At 42.0% G+C, this 19,507-nt stretch overlaps 1 long non-coding RNA gene across 1 annotated transcript; it reads right to left on the bottom strand.

Annotated features, from left to right (window-relative positions):
• Positions 1-1,244: 1,244 nt before the first annotated feature.
• Positions 1,245-18,258, bottom strand: LOC137210112 (uncharacterized). The gene is made up of 3 exons (XR_010936261.1): positions 17,855-18,258; positions 16,179-16,361; positions 1,245-2,364 (listed from the first exon to the last, which is right to left on the bottom strand). It is a non-coding gene; the product is annotated as an uncharacterized lncRNA (long non-coding RNA).
• Between the last annotated feature and the right edge of the window lie 1,249 nt (positions 18,259-19,507).

The following is a 19,507-nucleotide window of genomic DNA, read 5'->3' as shown; positions in this document are numbered from 1 at the left end:
AAGAAATTAATGAGAATTTAGCACAAAAAGAAAAAGATATGGAAAAAATGAATGAGGTTAAAAACTATGAAAGATAGAGTTATATGCCCTAATATATGTTTAATCAGGGTTCCAGAAAAGAAGAACTAAGACAAAGAATTATCTGAATAAATAATAAATGAAAATTTTCCAGAAATAATGAAATATACCAATCCACAGAATCAAGAAACCCAATGAATCCCAAAGAGAATAAACGAGAGGAAATCTGCACTGACATGTTATAGAGAAACTACAGACCACAAAAGACGTAGAAAAAGAGTCATGTAAAATCCCAAATCCATTTATGATAAAACTAAAGAGGACATCCTTAACCTGATGAAAACCTCCTACCCCCAAAAAAGTTTAAAATATCACAATTACAATGAAATACCAAAAACTTTTCCTTTAAGATAAGGAATAAGACACTGGAGCTACCTCTAGTCAATGGTACCTTAGATGTCCTGGCCACTACAGAAAGGCAGGGGGGACAAAGTCTAAGCAATGGAAATGAAGAAAGAAAACTTTTTATTTGTAGCTAAATATGATCGCCTATGTAGAAAATTCAAAAGAACCTACCAAAAAATCAAAATTAAAAACAAAGTTTAGGAGGTTTGGAGAGAAAAATCAACAAATATAATGAAAAGCATTTCTATACATATTCTTAGAAAATGCAACCAAAAATATGTTACTTACATTAACATCTAATAATATATCTAGAAACAAATTTTACAAAAAAAAGATGTGTAAGATTCTTTCAGGGAGAAAATGATAAAACTTCACTGAAGTATATTAAGGTAGAACTAAATTAGATAAATATGCCATGTTTAAGTTTTGGAAGACTCAATAGTAAAGATGTCCATTCCCCCCAAATCTATCTGTAGAATCAATACAATCTCAATGAAAAACTCCCAATGGGATTTTTTGGATTTGAGTTCTTAATTTTAGTTTATTGGTTGGTTGCTTGGTTTAATGTACCAAGCTGATTTTAAAAGGTAATTGGATGACAAAGGACTAACAGTAGGCAGCGTTCCTGAAAAAGAAAAAGTAGGGGATCATAGTAGCCATTAATGTGATTGCCAATTATTCTTGATTTTCTTTCTAGGCAAGGTCGTACTTTCCTGATCCCTTGTAATTTGGTATTACCATGTGCTTTTGACAAAGGAATAGGAGCAGAAGTGGTTACCTCTGAGTGGCAATTTTAAGACCCAGTGCATGATTTTGCCATCCTCTCTCTTCCTCATCATAGCAAAAGACAGTGTTGCAGAGAGTGCCTGCTCCAGGAATCCCCCTCCAGAGTGATGACCAGGCACAACCCAGCTTCTGGTCTACCCGTAATGAACATGAAGCATGAACAAGAAAGACACTGATATTATAGTATCACTGATAATCTGTGGGACTTTGTTGCCACAGCTTACTCTGACTGATTTTTTTTTATCTTACCTTGCCAGATATCAAGACTTCTTATCAGGCTGTAGTATTTAAGATGGCATGGCATTAGCACAAGGGTAGATAAACAGACCAATGAAACAGAATAGAGAGTCCAGATCCAGAATCACACATTCATGAAGACTTGATTTATGGCCAGGTTGGTACAGAAGATCAGCAAAAAAGAAAACATAGACTTCTCAATAAATAGTAGAACAATTGTCTCTAAGTGAACAATTGTCTCTAAGTAAACAAATTCGACTCTCACTTCATATCTCCTATGTAGCGTCCTGTTGAGAATAGATTGAAAACAAGTGATTGAATCGCTTGACTAATTTAAGGGCACAGTCCCCTGAAACACATCTGAAAGCACCGAGAACAGTGCACAGTACATAGTAGCTTCACAATAAATGTCCTCTGATTGGGGAATGTCAGCTCCTTTAATCTTGTGGCAAGTCCATTTCTCAGTTTCCATTCCGCAGTCCTTCTCTTCTTTGAGGTAATGATAGGAACAGGATAAACATTCCTAACATGCAGCCCTATCAAGAGAGAGCTAAACTGAATACCAGCAGGAAAGTCCTGGCATTCGCTCAAGCAAGGGAATAAGCTTAATCAGGAAACATGGGAAGCTGCCAAAGAGGGAGGTCTTCACAGTTGTGCTTTAGGTGGTCCCATTTGTATTCCATCTTCACAAAAGGAGACAGAAGCCATAAATGGAGACTTGGACTGCAAGTAACCCACATGGTTGTCAGTTCCTACTACAGTGGCCATGCAGAGACACAAGAAGATAGATCTTCTGACTGAGTAATGTTGGTCATGCGGTTTACAAGGTGATGTCTTCCACCTCGATCCAAAATCCAGTCAGTCTCAGGTTCATGCTGGATTGAGAAATACAGCACATCCTAATTCTTTAACCAAGCTCTGTGAGGCAGAATTACAGGAGCATTTAGTCTAGGGCTAATTTTGCCTAACTACTAGGGCTAAACCCTCTGAATGCTCTGTTGATGCCCCATAAATTATGAGATTTTCCTCTCTGATGGGCAGAACAAACTATTTCTGTCCTTGTTGGAGCTCCTGGTGCTATTTCTTCTATCCCTTTCAGTTGGCTCTTCCCAGCCTCTGAGAGTTCCCTCCAACACATGCACCGATCGGTGCTCAGCTGGGGAGGGGTGGGGGACCCTCCGCAGGTCTCTGGCATCTCATTCTGTGAGGCTCTCCCCTCTCTGAGACTGTGTCCCATGAACTCTCGCTGCCTTGGCCTCCCCGGACATTCAGAATCCTCCCTCAACTCATGGTGATTCCCGGGCTCTGCTTGGGTTTCCCTTTCCTCAACGGTGACTGGAAGCTTTCTCAAGGTAAGCTAGTGCCATCGTAGGACTCACTTCGATTATTTTCCGTCTCTTGGGCACCATGGTCCTTCATCTCCTGACATTCAGTATCTTAAAAACTCTTGTTTCATATATTTGAGTTTTTAATTATTTCATACCTAAAACCAAAGCTGATCCCTGTTACTCTTACTTGGGCAGAAATAAGTGTCAAGTCACTATTTTTTGTCCAATGTATACACCCATATACTTTTTACATTTTGTACATTTTGAATCATTCTTTTCTCACTACTTGATTCCAGTTCGGGAATGTAGATTCTCAAGGATTTCACGAACTGTCCAAAGACTGAGCTAAAATTCATGGCATCTATGAATTACCAGAGTCCAAAGATACTCTGTGGCTTAGCTGGTAATCATCTTTAGTTTCAAGGATTATTTTCTAGAAAGAATATGTCCTATACAGATGTATATATATATATTTATATGTAATATCATATATTTTACATAAATGTTAAATGATGTATAAATATATATAAATAAATACCTATATAATCATTTATGTAAACTCATAGGCTGCTGGTTGCTCCCTAAAATAGAGCAACACTTTATGTCCTATTGGACCAATTTCTTCCATTCCCTTCAAGATCAGCAGAGAGGGACTTCTCAGTAGCAACACAGCTACGCTCATGGTCTACCTCCCTTTGACTTGGAGCTGCTGTGATTTCGGCTTGTCACCCTGAGCAGCATCTTTAGATCACGCTCACAGATGGCAGAGCTCAGATATATGTCCCGTGTTGTATTCTCCACTCATTGCCACCACCATCCTCCCCACTCACCCCAGAATTTTAAAGCTCAGAGCCACTTTGAAAGAGAAAAACCATCACAAAGTGATATTCTAGCCCCTAGTTCCCACCAGCTGGCGAGACTCCACCTCCCCCCCCCCCACCAACTGCCTTCTGTGTCACTGTACCCACCCAGCCCCTCCGGGAAACGGGGCCCTTTGTTCCCCCTCCACTTTCTGCATGGGGTGTGGGCTTGTACCTTCCTCGCCTATATCTTAGAACTGTCTCTGAGGAAGTGATTTTATTCCATCTCTTTGCCTTTCCCCATAAAGTTGTCCCTGAAAAATATTAGGGACAATAATAATAAAAAATATTATTATTTCCCTGAAAAAATAATAATTGCATACGGCCAGAGGAAGGCATGTCCTCCCAGGGCCCTCTACTGCTGCCTTACTGGAGGAGAATGGAGGGACTGGGTTGCGGGACAGTGTGAATGTGTGAGGCTGGGGAGTGTGTTGGTTGGTGGGATAATCAGTGGCACTGATCGCATAGGAGCTACGGAGAACCACATGGGGTAAACAGGGGGGAGGAAGAATTATGAAGAAAGAGAGGGGTCTGTAGAGTTTTTTCTCACGATAACTCTGCTCGCACATCATAATTGCTTAGGTCTCCCAGGCAGCCGTGGAGCCTGGCACGTGCCCTTGAATCACTACAGGTAGAGGCACTTTCAAGTACAATTCTCTTATTTTCCATCAATTGTCAAAGGCACTGTTCCTCTGCTAAGAAACCGCGTCTCATTTGAGTGGTGGCCTATAATGTGCAGGCAGCAGCTTTCCAATTTGCCTTTAGGGTCAAGCTGATTCGTCTGGCTGAGTAGACTTAAGTGCAAATCGAGAAGAGAAACCCATTTACATATTGTACAATGTGGAAAAGGTGAATTCTGTAACAGAAAAGGGAGGCGAGAAGAGGGAAAGGAGGTCAATTGCTGATTTTTCCCTTGACATTGTTAAGATGTGGTTCTGAGGGTTCTGGTGTGTCTGAATGATTTGGAGTTGAAGTTCCCAGAGTGTTCCAATTTCCTCACAATAATTACGCTAATGACACCAAGAGTGTTTTGAAAGTCCTCATGTGTCTGCACTGCATACATTTCATTGCCACGCAGTCCTATTTGCTCAGTCTGCTCCCCTCATAATAATTTGAGATGCTTCCCACTTACCTTGAGTAAATATCAAACAGATCTTGATATCTATATCTGTCTCATGAAATATACATCCTCTCTAACTGTGCCCAAATGATTAATTTACTGCTATGTGATGATTAGCGTAAAAATCTCAGCGCGACACGAGATAGAAATGTTATCAGCTAATTGCCATTTGAAGTGAAGAATGTTTTTGCATAGAAATTAATGATGCATGCTTACTTCTCAATTCTCTGTTAAACCAGAAAACCCAAGACTGTTTTTGAAGCAGAAAGGAATTACCTTTGAAGTTTGTTTTTTTTTTCCTTTCCTCTCCCTTAGATGATCCACAGTTCAGCAAAGGAATGGTGGAAAGCAACGGTTAGCGGAGTTTTGTACGCAAAACTCAGCTTTCACCAAATCAGGTCTTCCAACCAATCAATTACACAATTTCAGGCAAAGACCTTTTCCCTGGACGTTAGAGCCTCTCTGTGGCCCTGCAACTTGACAGAGAAACACTCATATATGTGCAGCATATCCTAAGCTTGCTCAAGTCCTTTGGAGAATCTGATGTTCTTATTATCATTGGTGGTCATTCCAGTTCTGCTCAAGCAGCCGTACAACTATCTATGAGTTTGATGATACCTCAGAAAGCCTTGTTTTATTTTCCAGATTTAAAGAACAATTAGTTGTGCCTTAGATCTTGATGATAAAGGCACACCCTAATCCAATTAGTTCTCTTAATTCTAAGTACCTGCCAGTCTATCCCAGAGATTGTAATGGAACATGAATTTTCCCCAAGCTCTGCCTTGCCATCCAAATCATCATCACCGTTATCTGATACCCAGCCTGGGCCAGTTATGCTGCTGAGAATTTTATATGCATTTTCTCATTTAATCCTCACCCAACACAGTGAGGTCCGTCCTATTTTAATCCCCATTTTAGAGATGAGAAAACACGGATATACACCTCATACGTTACTTTTCCAAGATCACGGAGCTGATAAAATGTGGCTGAATTCTAAAGCATTCAAACCCGAACATCCCACTCAGACAAACGTAAATCCTCTGGATAATGACCCCTCTAGCCTTCACCGTGTGGACAGATCCAGTCTAACTGGTTCATTTTCATTTCAAGGAATAGAAAGTGGGGCTTGAACAGTGCCATTCTTTGGCTCAAGAAAGAGGGGCTTTGTGCTTTTAGAAGACCCCACATATCACAAACACACACCAACAACAAATTTATTGAGGGTTATATGGGCTTCTGTCACCAGCTATCTGGCACTCAGGGCAGGCACAGCAAGACTCGTGAGTCTAAGCATCACTTTCAGGCGAATGCCATGTTGGCTCCAAAGAAATGCTGCCCTTGGGTCCTGCCTTTGAGAGACAACTGTATCCGGATGTTGTGAACGTAGACACTGCCTCAGAACATGAAGAAGATTTGAGGGATAAAAGTACTCAAGGAGAAAAGACAAATTCATTAACTTGTCAAATCTTTCCTCTCAGGAAGCAAGAAGGCAATAGTTATTGCATAATTAGGTACTGTTTCCCAGAAGTGTGGAGCGTCCATTTTCTTGATTCTCATCCTGTTCCAATTTGTGGTTCTGAACACACTCATGAATAAGCATGGTACTCGCAACAGTTGTACATGGTGGCATATTGCATTATTTAATATTTTCAATATTATTTAATATCTAATATCCGTAACTTAAATTGGCAACTAGATGGACATTTCATGCTAGAATTGCAAATAGTTTTATATTTGTAAAATTAATAATATCCAACAAACATTTTTAAATCTAAGTAGAAAATGTTCACTTTAGAGAGTGGCATGGACATATATACGCTACCAAATGTAAAATTAATAGCTAGTGGGAAGCAGCTGCATAGCACAGGGAGATCAGCTCGGTGCTTTGTGACCACCTAGAGGGGTGGGATAGGGAGGGTGGGAGGGAAACGCCAAAGGGAGGGGATATGGGGATATATGTATATGTATAGCTGATTCACTTTGTTATAAAGCAGAAACTAACACACCATTGTAAAACAATTATACTCCAATAAAGATGTTAAGAGAAAGAAAATGTTCACTTTAAATATTTTTATTTTAAAATGTGATATTTGTTCATTATAATTTATATTTCTCTTTTTTAACATTTATTATTTTTAATTGCGGTAAAATATACAGAACGTGAAATCCATCATCTTAATCATTTTGAAATGTACAATTCAGTGGCATTAAGTACATCCACATTTTTTTGCACCCATCACCACCACCCATCTTCAGAACTCTTCATCTTGTAAAACTAAAACTCTGTACAAGTTAACCAATAACACCCCATTACTCTCTGCCTCCAGCCCCTGGCAACCACCTTTCTACTTTATCTCTCTGAATCTGACTACTCTAGGTACCCCATATAAGTGAAATCATATAGTATTTGTCCTGTGACTGGCATTTCACTTGTCCTCAAGTTTCATCCATGTAGTAGGATGTGTCCGAATTTCCTTCCTTTTTAAGGCTGAATAATGTTTCATTGTATTTTATACCACGTTGTGTTTATCCATTCATCCATCGATGTTGATCTATTCTTGGTGGGTCAACCAGGAGAGAATAATGTGAATAACGCTGTTATGAATAATGTGAATAATGCTGTTATGAACATGGGTGTACCAATATCTCTTCCAGATCCTGCTTAAATTCAGAAGTGGAACTGCTGGATCATATGGTAGTTCTGTTTTTCATTTTCTGAGGGAACACAATACTGTTTTCTACAGTGGTTACACCATTTTACACTCCCAGCAAGAGTGCATAAGAGTTCTGATTTCTCCACATCCTTACCAACACTTGTTATTTTCCTTTTTCTCCCTGTAATTTTTTTGGGGGGTGTGTTGTTTTTTGTGGCCATCCTAATGGGTGTGAGGTGGTACCTTGTGGTTTTGACTTGCATTTCCCTAATGATTAGTGACGTTGAGCATTTTTTCATGTATTTATTGGTCAGTTGTATATCTTCTTTGGGAAAATGTGTACTCAAGTAGACATTTTTTCCCCGTTTTTTAATCAGGTTGTTTTTTGTTACTGAGTTGTAGGAGTTCTTGATGTATTCTGGATGTTAGCCCCTTATCAGAGACGTGATTTGCAAATATTTTCTCTCATTCCATGGGTTACCATTTCACTCTGTTGATTGCATCCTTTGATGCAGAGAATTTTTTAATTTGGGGGTAGTCCTGTCTATTTTCACTTTTGTTGCCTGTTCCTTTGGTGTTTTTTCCAGGAAACCACTGCCAAATCCAATGTCATGAAGCTTTTCCCCTACTTTTTTTTCAGAGAGTTTTATAGTTTTAACACTTACATTTAGGCCTTTGATCAATTTTGAGTTAATTTTTATATATGGTATAAGGTAAGCGTCCAACTTCACTCTTTCTCTTCAGTGTGGATATCCAGTTTTTTCAACAACATTTATTGAAAAGGACTGTCTTTTCCCCCTTTGAATGGTCTTGGCACACTTCTCAAAAATAATTTGACCATATAAGATGAAGTGTTCATTTCTAAGTTTTGTATTCTATTCCATTGATCTATATGTCTGTCTCTATTATAGTACCACACTGTTTTGATTTACTGTAACTTTATAGTAAGTTTTAAAATAAGTAAGTATAAGACTTCCAACTTTGTTCTTTTTAAAGATTGTTTTGACTATTTGGGGTCCTTTGAGATTCCATATTTAAAATTCATTAAATATGAATTTTAGGATGGATTTTCTATTTCTGCAGAAAAACACTATTGGGATTTTGATAAGAATTGCACTGAATCTGTTGATCATTTTGAGTAGTACTGCCATCTTAACAGTATCCACAAATGAGGGCTGCTGACTTAGCTTGGGCTAATATAACTAAATACCATAGACTGGGTGACTTAAACAACAGACATTTATTTCTCACAGTTCTGGATTTTGGGAAGTCCAGGATCAAGGTGCCATCAGATTCAGTTCTTGGTGAAGGCCCTCTTCCTGGCTGGTATACAGTCACCTTCACAATGCACGCTCACATGGTCTTTCCTTGGTGTGTGCTCATGGAGAGATCTCAAGTCTCTTCCTCTTTTTATAAGGGCACCAATCTCATCATGAGAGCCTCACCCTCATGTCCTAACCTAACCCTAATTACTCCCCAAAGGCCTCACCTCCAAATACCATCCACTGGAGATTAAGGCTTCAAAAGATGGATTTGGGAGGAACACAAACATTCAGTCCATAGCAAGTGTCTTTTTCTATTTGTGACTTCAATTTCTTTCAGCAGCAATTTGTTGTTTTCAGTGTACAAGTCTTTTATCTCCTTGGTTAAGCTTATTCTTAAGTATTTCATTCTTTTTGATGCTATTGTAAATGGAATTGTTTTCTTAATTCCCTTTTCGAATGGTTCATTGTTAGTGTATAGAAATGCAGCTGATTTTTATATGTTGATTTTGTAAGCTACAACTTCACTGAATTCATTTATTAGTTCTAACAGTTTATGGAATCTTTAGAGTTTTTTTAACATATAAGATCACGTCGTCTGTCAACAGAGATCATTTTACTTCTTCCTTTCCGATTTAAATGCCTTTTATTTCTTTTTCTTGGCTAGTTGCCCTGGCTTCAGTAGTTAACTTTGAACATTGTAGAAGAATAATAACTTTTTTGAAAACATATACAAAATGTTTTTAATTGTTTGCATTCACTTTAATTTATGTCTTTATTAAATATATTCAAATTTTCTAGATTTTGAATACAAATTTATTTTATTTTTTAGTCCTTTAGAACATTATTTTCAGTGGAGTACAAATTAAGTGAAAACCTGGATTATAAGAACACAATTCATGGGCTTCCCTGGTAGCACAGTGGTTGAGAATCTGCCTGCCAATGCAGGGGACACAGGTTCGAGCCCTGGTCTGGGAAGATCCCACATGCCGCGGAGCAACTAGGCCCGTGAGCCACATCTACTGAGCCTGCGCGTCTGGAGCTTGTGCTCCACAACAAGAGAGGCCGCGACAGTGAGAGGCCCGTGCACCGCGATGAAGAGTGGCCCCCGCTCGCCACAACTAGAGAAAGCCCTCGCACAGAAACGAAGACCCAACACAGCCAAAAATAAATAAATAAAATAATTAATTAATTAATTTAAAAAAAAAAGAGTAGCTCCTGCTGGCCACAACTAGAAGAAGCCTGCACGCATCAACGAAGACCCAACGCAGCCAAAAATAAAATATAAATAAATAAATTTAAAAAAAGAACACAATTCATGATTTTGCTGAATTGAAGACAAGAAAAATAAAGTTTATGGAATACATATATAATGATTTGCAAATTATGTATGCCTGATCCAATAACAGAACACCCAAGCATGGACAATAATAATTAAATTCAACCATCTCTGATATTTTTCTGACTTTTAGTCATTATGTATGTATAGTTTTCAAAACAGGATGCTAGAAAACATTTAGTTTAACAGTTTGTTCATTTTTATTTATACTGTTTAAATATTTAGGCATATCTAAAAGTTTCTCACAATCAAGAAGCCCAAGAATAGCCAGCCCAGGCTGGTCTGCTGCTCTACGCTCTCTTTGCCCAGAGCCTCACAAACATTTGATAGGGGCAGACTTGAGTTTGAAAGTGCGGATACAGTAGACTTCTCATCTACGGAAATTACTCTAATGTGATAACCCCATCCCCCTCCTGGTAACACCGCAGCCAGGATGATATCATACCTTACAAATCTGATTATGCACTCCCCTGCTTGGAACTCTTTGGTAACTTCTCTTTGCACTTGGGGTAACGTTCACAATATGGGAGCCCTGCACGTTCTAGCCCTGTCTTCCTTCCCCATCTCTGTGTATGTACTGCTCTTCCTCTCTTCACTCTGGCCACACTGACTTTTATTCTAGTACGTCCAACATATCCCCTCCTGCCCCAAGACCTCTGCACGTGCGCTTCCTTCTCCCTATGATGTTCTCCTCACCCCTTTCCGGTCTAGGTAACTCCTGCCTGTCCACTGGACTCATCTCTAAGATCCCTTCTTCCAAGAAGCCTCCTTTGAATCTTTGGACTAGATAGATCCCAATAATATCAAAAATAAAAATTATTTTGATGGTCGTGTATAAAATTGACTGTTTGCTCTCCAATAGGCAGAGAGGTAAGCATGTCACATGTATGGACTCCTTTTATTCTTCCAAAAGCCCTCCCCTCCATGTTTACAAATAGAGAAGTCAAGGCTTAGACAAGTTAAGTCACTTGACCACAGTCACATTATTAATAAGAGGTGAGGCAAGATCTTAATCAAGACTGTCCAGCCCCAGAGCTTATATATTTAGTCCCAGTGCCACAGTGGTTTTCTCTGTAAGGGCCCTCATTCATGATTTGTTCACTCATTCCACATGTTTATAAGGTTTCTGCCAGGTGCCAAGCGCTGTGAGGCACTGCGGGTAGAGTGGGTAGAGATAAAATTCCTGGACTCAAGGAACTTTATTCTAGTTGAGGAGTAGGCCATAAAAAATAAAAGTAAAGAAATAAACAAAGGATCATTCCTATGGAGGAACCAAATAGGTTCTGCGTTAGAGAGTGAGGATAGCCTGCTACCAAAAGGATGGGCTCAGGTGGTCTCTCTAAAGAAGGGACGTTTGAGCTGAGTCCTGAAGGATGATGGGGCAGAGCTAGCTACCTGTCCTTCAAAATCCATTCTACCTTTTTTCATGGTAACAGACCCCCTAAATCTTAGCTAGATTATATCCTGCAACCCACCTCATAACTAGAGGTAGCCATGTGATTAAATTCTGGCTAATGGGTTATAACTGGAAGTAGCATGAGAAACTTCCAGGAAGTCTCCTTAAGGGGAGCTGGGGGGATGGGCATGCCCTTCTCCTCCATCCTCTTTCTTGTTGGAAGGTTGGAGGAGCAGCAGCAGACTTGGACCATGAAGTGAACTTGGGGATAGAAGCACACTAAGCAGAGAAGCAAACAGGAGGGACTATGGGTCCCTGAGACTATGGAGTACGCTATCAGCCCTGGACTGACTCCCTCAGATAAACTTTATTGACGTTGTACTTCCTACTGAAGGGTGACTAAACTTCTTTACGATTCTGAAGATTTAATACTGCTACTTGGGAAGTATAGACTATGCACTTCATGCAAAACCTTTTAACCACAGTAGTGACTGACTAAACATCCTCAGGAAGTCATTACAGACCCCTTCGGCTGCCTCTGACTCCCAGTCACAGGAAATGGCTCGTTTTCCTTCTCTCTGGCTTTCCTTTGGAAGGCGTTCGGAGGCGTTTGGCATGCCGGAAGGGCCACCCACTCTATCAGATGGCACCTGTCAAACCAACAAAGATATAAACCGCCACAATGCAGATCTCTGAGAAATGCCTCAATGGCATGTTAGCAGTTTCACAAACACATTTAGAAGCTCAGATAAAGCTTTTGATGTTCCTGATCTTTGCACTTCCAAATGGTGGCTGAACAAACAGAAATCAGTCTTCTTTGAAAGCCTTCAAAGCAGTGAAATTGCCTAAATCAGTGTGTTGATTATTCTCTGACTTCCAAAAGTCAAGGAAGGTTTTCTGTTTGTTTCTCCTTCCTGAAACACTTTCACATCTCTCCTCGGTACTTTTGTTCTAGGAGATTTAAATCCGTCAATTATCTGTTTGAAGATTCATAGATACAGAGAACAAATAGGTGGTTGCCAAAAGAGAGGGAAGCGGCGGGGGGGGGGGGGGGTGAAATAGGTTAAGGGGATTTAGAAGTACAAACCTCCAGTTATATCATAGGTAGGTCACAGGGATGTAATATACAGCATACGAGTGTGGTCAGTAATATTGTAACAACTTTGTAAGGGGACAGATGGTTACTAGACTTATCACGGTGATCATTTCATAATGTATGCAAATGTCAAATCATTACGCAGTACACCTGAAACTAACATAATACTGTACAACAAATATATTTCAAATAAAAAAAAGTATTTGAGATTAAAAAAAAATAAATCTATCAATTATCTGTTTGATATACAAGTTTGAATTCCCAATACAGCCTTGACCGTCTTTTCCAAAAACTGAAACATTTTTTCAAAAACAGTTGTATAAACATTCTACTGGGAAATGGTAAATAGAACTTTACCAGAATGGGGGTAAATGCGTAAGGGCAGGAACTGATTCTTTTATCAACGTATTTAAAGCTCATGAAGTCACAAATGTGTCATTACCCCAGAAAATTCTGTGTAGAATCCAGATTTTACAAAATTCTGTGTGCTAAGGTTGTTACGCCACCATTTGTGTGAACTGGGACTTGGTGATGGCAGCAAGAGGGGTATATGATTTTGTACTTGTTTTTCAAGAATTTTTAACTCAGTAATCAGCATGTAAGGATGATTCTCACTGTAAGGATGACAGCATGGAAGTGACCACATGTGGAGATGAGCTAAGAGGCTGAGCCTTGGAGTCTTCAATGTCATTATGACCCTCGTTATCAGGATTCTATAGGTTACCGACAGAAATACAGTTAAACTAACTTCAGCATAAAAGGTGGGGAGGGATATTAGATGGAATGGAAAAATACTGAGCTGAGCTCAAGGTCTCAGTATAGTGAGGCTCCAGGAATTTAACCAGAGACTGACTCCTGCTCAGCAATGCTTCCCACCCTTTTCCACCTGCCAGTATTAGACAAAATGATGATATTTCTATGGCCCATGGGGATAAAATAATGAGGATGCTCCACACAATGGAAAGTGACCTACTCCTTGGCATACTGATCAGCTACCCATACAGCCCTTTTTCTAGTCTCCCAATTCCCAAGTTCTTAGGAAGCAATTATGGCCAACATTTATTGAGTCCTGTAGGGCAGGCACTGTTCTAAGCACTGTACATGCCTTTCATTCACTCATTAAATCTTCACACAATCCTGTAAGTTGGGTATTATATTTTCCCACTTCACAGACAAGAAAACCCAGGACTTAGAGGCTAAGCCACGTACCCAAGGTCACGTGGAAGTCGGTGGAGACAGGGTTTGAATCTACTTTGGCTCGAGTTTGCCCTTAACCCTCAGCTATAGCACCTCTATTGGGCACTAAATCCATCTATAAAAGGAAGTGAAATGATTGGCCGTGCTTGAGGCAGGTGCCCATCCCTGCACCAATCAACAATGAGAAGGGGGTGGGGTTACACGGAAGAAGCAACTTGATGCTCCTGCTACACCCATGGAAGAAGGGAGGAAGGGGGGCTTCCCTGGTGGTGCAGTGGTTAGGAATCCACCTGCCAATGCTGGGGACCCGGGTTTGATCCCTGGTCCAGGAGGATCCCACATGCCGCAGATCAACTCAGCCCGTGCACCACAACTGCTGAGCCGGTGCTCTGGAGCCCGCGAGCCATGACTGCTGAGCCCTGGCACCTAGAGCGTGTGCTCCGCCACAAAAGAAGCCACCGTAATGACAAGCCCGTGCACCTCAAGGAAAAGTAGCCGCCGCTCAACGCAACTAGAGAAAGCCCGCATGCAGCAACGAAGACCCAACACAGCCAAAAATAAATTAATTAATTAAAAAAAAAAAAAAAGAAGGGAGGAAGGGGCAAAACTCAGCAAAGGAGCACTTCACAGACGCTCCTAAGGATCTTCCTCCTCTCTCAGGGGCCCAAGACTGACATAGTTATTCTCTTCAGTTCACAGCACATTATCATCATCACGCTTCCCTTACTTTATTTCATCTTATCCCTCTTCTCCACTCCTGTTCTCCTCTCATCCCCGAAGGCAGCCGTTCTACTCTGATAGGAATCATTTCATTTATATACGTTCTTAAATAATGTATATATATTGTTTTTGTGCGTGCGTCTTTACATATATGACATTGGGCTACAGGTCCCATTCTTTGTCTTCCTTTTGCCATTCCATCTTGTGTTCATAAGGTACATCCATGTTGCCACATTGCCAGACCATAGCTTCCAACCACAAAATATACCCTATGATGTGCCTGCACCCTTTTCTAATACTTTTCCCCCAACACATGTCTGGGCTGGTCATGGACTAGGTTCTACAGATCAGTTCATCCAACTTGGGAGCCCCCTCATCTGGAAAGGCGCCTCCCTGCCTGACGGAGAGTCCTTCCTCTGTGCTCCCACAGTCCTCCATGCTTGCCTCCCTCAGGACAGAGGCCACAGAGCAGATTGGTTAAAAGTACAGGATTGGGACCCGACTGCCTGGACTCAGAATCCTGTCTCTTTCACTTACAGCTAAGTAATACAGCCTCACGGTGCCTCCACTCCCATGTCTGCAAAATGATAACCACAGCTACTCATGGGATTGCTGTGAAGATTAAATGAGAGAACTCTATGAAAATTGCTATGAAGAGTGCCTGGTACAAATTAAGTGCTATTTGTACTTACTATAATAACATTTGTTGCATGTATTGGAATGGTCTGTTCACTTGTCTGTCGCCACCACCAGATTATGAAATCCTTGAGTCCCAGGACCTTGGCTTTTCCATCTTTGTGTCCCAGAGGCCCACACATTGCATGAATCCAGGGCGTACTCATTGCATGATACTCTCTCTTACTCACCCTCTGGTTTGACATAGCTGCAGGATTTGTATCTAGAAACCAACTGGGTTGAGGAGAGGCTAGATAGAACAGACTGGAGATGTGGCTTTAAAAAGGAAAACTTTCCTGGAGCTATAATTCTGTGCAATAGAAAATATAGCACCAGCTGCCACACACAGCCAGGAAGGTCAGCAGATCACCCAAGACTGGCCCCCAGAGGACATCCTTACCCAGGCAGATGTATGAACTTGCCTCCAGCATGGCCAAGAGCCAGCTCCTGGTCACGTGCCAACATTTTCTGCCTTTGTGTATATTCACCTCAGTGTGCTCATCTGTAAATTAGGACTAACAGCATTTACTTCATAGGGTTGTCCTGAGGATTCTATGAGGGAACCATTACCAACTGCTTACAATAGTGTCTGGCATGGCCTCAATTGGCAATAAACGTTAGCTCTTCTTAGTGTGATTATCCCCAAATCAATTACTCTTACAAATAGAGTTGGGAGACGCCACACTCATTTTCTTTCTTGTTTCAAGATCTTGGAATTTTCGTTTGTTCATTTGTATGTTTGGTTTTGTTTCCATTTATTTATTTGGCATTCTGGTGGGAATTATTTCTTAGCAGGTTATCTGTTGGAAGGTTCTAGCCCTCTTTCCCTTAGCCTCAACCTGAACTCACAGGTGAATGGTATAGCTTCCCTATCTTTGAAAGTTTCTTAAGAACCATATCACTCTCAGGCTGGAAGTTCTCTGAAGTCTCAGCTTCCAGCAACCCCCAGTCAGATAGTCCCAGGAATACAAGAGGACACCATTTGCAATCACAGAGCACACTTAAATGGGAATGAACTTGATTCTTTCTGTTGTTCAAAAAAAAGGGGTAAGAACAAGGAAATCAAACGCAGGCCCAGGGCTTACCTGGTGGCGCAGTGGTTGAGAGCCCACCTGCCGATGCAGGGGACGCGGGTTCGTGCCCCGGTCCGGGAAGATCCCACATGCCGCAGAGCGCCTGGGCCCGTGAGCCATGGCCGCTGAGCCTGCGCATCAGGAGCCTGTGCTCCGCAACGGGAGAGGCCACAACAGTGAGAGGCCCGCGTAACGCTAAAAAAAAAAAAAACAAAAAAACACAACGTAGGTCCAGTGCAACTGTCCTCAGAGTAATAAAGGCCTTTACCATGAGCTTTCTAAGCAACTTTTAGGTGTTGCCGGGCCACAGAAAGACTCTTTAAAAATGCTTTGGTTTATACATGGAAAGAAGCCCTCAGGTGAATTACTGCCCTACACTAGAGGCCTAGCTGTAAGAACCATTAGCTGTAAAAGAGAGGTTAATTATGAGGAAAACTCCCTGGCCTACGCTGAGGGGTTTTAGTGACTCACAGTGAGGGGGCCACGTTTGGTGACCACAGCCCTCTCCCCGGCAAGGGCTTAATGGGGAGTCTGCTACCATGTGCCACATTTGGGCTTGTGTAGGGACCAGGAAGCCTGATCTTGTTTGGGTTCATTAGCTAAGGGGACTGTTGCCCACAGGGATCATTAACTAGTAGCAGCGGGGAAGGGGGCAGGAGCAAGACAAGCTGAGGAGACGCAGCAAAGTTACTCATTTTCTAAAATTAGGATCTTGGTGAAACTCCAAACAGACTTTGCCTGGGGCTGGCTCCCTGACCCCTCAGATCAGTAAGCTGGTGGAGACAGCTTTTTCCAGGTTTTCCTCCCCACTCTCATCCACGTCCTATGCTTCAGCTGTGGCTGAAAACACGCTCAGGTGGGGAGCGCTTATTTCCAAGAAACTGCGTGAGATATTTTCTTTCAGAAGCCCTTGAAAAACTAAATGTTGTGTTTTGTCAGGAACATTTTCTTTTGAGCCAGGAACCCAGTTCCCACCCCACCCAACCCCCTCCAACATTCTGAGGACAAATAGGAAGCCAGGATGGGCAAAATTTAGGAGCTCACCTCCAAAAGGAATATTTTAACAAAACGTATACACACTTCAGATTGCACTGCCATCACTGAGCACCTACTCTATGCCAGACCCTGTGCAAAGTACTTTTCCTGGCCTTTCTCCACCATGCCCACAGCACACGGACCCCCGAGCACACGTGGACGGTCACCAGTTCTGCAGATGACACACTGAGACTCAGGCTCGCAGACCGCAAAAGGCCACCTGATGAGCGCAGAGCTGGCGTCTTTACCCAAGTCCTTTGACTGAGGTTGGTCCTACGCCACCCCTTGGCCCTACTCCACCCCTTGGCCCTGTCTCAACAGAATAACCCAGACAGTGACTTTCAATGGAAGTTAAAACCGTTGCCATTAGCATTCAGAAGTACATAGCTTAAGGGAAGGAATGTGAAAATGTCTCCCTCTGAGGGTGACACCCTCTGATCTCACCCACCCTATCTACGCTTCCGGACCTTTTTTCTTTTCCTTAATATTTCCAACTTTTGAGTACATGAGTAGGCAGACAAACCTTGTGACAAATACCTGGCCAATCTGGAGTGGTTGCATGTGTCGATGCTCCACGTATATTACCGTATGTTTTCACCATTGCTATGGATAACTAACTATTATTTTCTACTAACACTTCCAAATCAAATTACCTGTTAAGAATGTCTTCTTGGGCTTCCCTGGTGGCGCAGTGGTTGAGAGTCCGCCTCCCGATGCAGGGGACACGGGTTTGTGCCCCGGTCCGGGAGGATCCCACATGCCGCGGAGCGGCTGCGCCCGTGAGCCATGGCCGCTGAGCCTGCGCGTCTGGAGCCTGTGCTCCGCAGCGGGAGAGGCCACAACAGTGAGAGGCCCGCGTACCGCAAAAAGAATGTCTTCTTGGCGGGCTTCCCTGGTGGCACAGTGGTTGAGCGTCCGCCTGCCGATGCAGGGGACACGGGTTCGTGCCCCGGTCTGGTAAGATCCCACATGCCGCGGAGCGGCAGGGCCCGTGAGCCATGGCCGCCGAGCATGCGCGTCTGGAGCCTGTGCTCCGCAACGGGAGAGGCCACAACAGTGAGAGGCCCGCCTACCTAAAAAAAAAAAAAAAAGACTTCTTCACTGTGCTAGCACTGGATGAAATTCTACCATTCTGCACTTCTACACTTCATGTCCATTTTACAATTAAAATAATGATAAAACTTCCTCCTGAAGGATGGTGTCGTTACAGGTTAATATGAATGAATGCATCCTACCGTCACTCTAGTTTCTTATCAGCATTCAGCCGAAGCATTTTTAATTTTCAGATATTTTCGATTTAGCAGTGTTTCTGAGGCATTTCCACTTGGGTGCAGCCAAGGCAGTGAGCAAATGAGGGGCTGACACTGTTGTGGAAGTGAGCAGAATGCCGTGAAGGCAGGGTTTGTGGCACCAGCTCTCCTGCGTTTGAGCTCCAGCTGCTGTTGATGTGGAGCAAGTTCCTTCCTCACCTGCATCTTATATTCTCCTCCGTAAAAATGAGATTGAAATTGCCTCTACCTCATAGAGTTGCTGTCAAGCATTAATTTACGTGAAGTGCTTTTTAAAATGCCTGGAACATAGTAGCTCTGTGTATGTGATTGCTGTTATTATCATGATTATCATTATTCCACAAGAACCACAGGTAGGAGCTCAGCCCTTTGGGAGGCAGCCACCATGAGGCCAAGAATCAGGAGTGTGTGCGTTCGTTTCCAGAACTGAAGTGCTTGGAGCACAAAAGCATTTAGTGATATATTTGCTTCTCCTCCCCTAATTCACTGATCAGACTGTGCCCTGTGATGTGCACACTTTTGAGACTATTCGGTTCTAGTAAATAAAGAAGCTTGTAGTTTACAAACATAGGCAAACTATCTTAAGATGTTTAAATATAAATAAGCTATTAAGCAAAAAGTGTGATAGTCATTGGCAGAATTCATGGGACGTGTTAAGTATAAGATAAGTAGTCAACACGTAGAACATGTGCATGTTAAACACAGGTAACGAAGGATGGAGGAACCAAGAAATACCTAATCTGTATGATGCACCTCAGTGCTAAATATTCATAGTATACTAAATACACATGAGATTAAATAGCAGGACTTCTTAAATATATATGAGCCTTTAATATTCATGATCTCCTTATCTGGAAAGATACTGGTTGTATGCTTCAGGTCACGTGTCCTCTGCCCAAGAAACTCAAATAGAACTCATAACTGTTCATCAGGCTAATTGGAGAGCAACAGCTTAGGCCAGGCACGCCACAACTCTCTAGGAGGACAAGTATGTGACATTGGCCCAGGGTACCCACC

Source organism: Pseudorca crassidens, chromosome 17 (genome assembly GCF_039906515.1).
Source record: "Pseudorca crassidens isolate mPseCra1 chromosome 17, mPseCra1.hap1, whole genome shotgun sequence".
NCBI classification, from domain to species: Eukaryota; Metazoa; Chordata; class Mammalia; order Artiodactyla; family Delphinidae; genus Pseudorca; species Pseudorca crassidens.
This window is presented reverse-complemented; position numbering and strand designations above follow the sequence as displayed.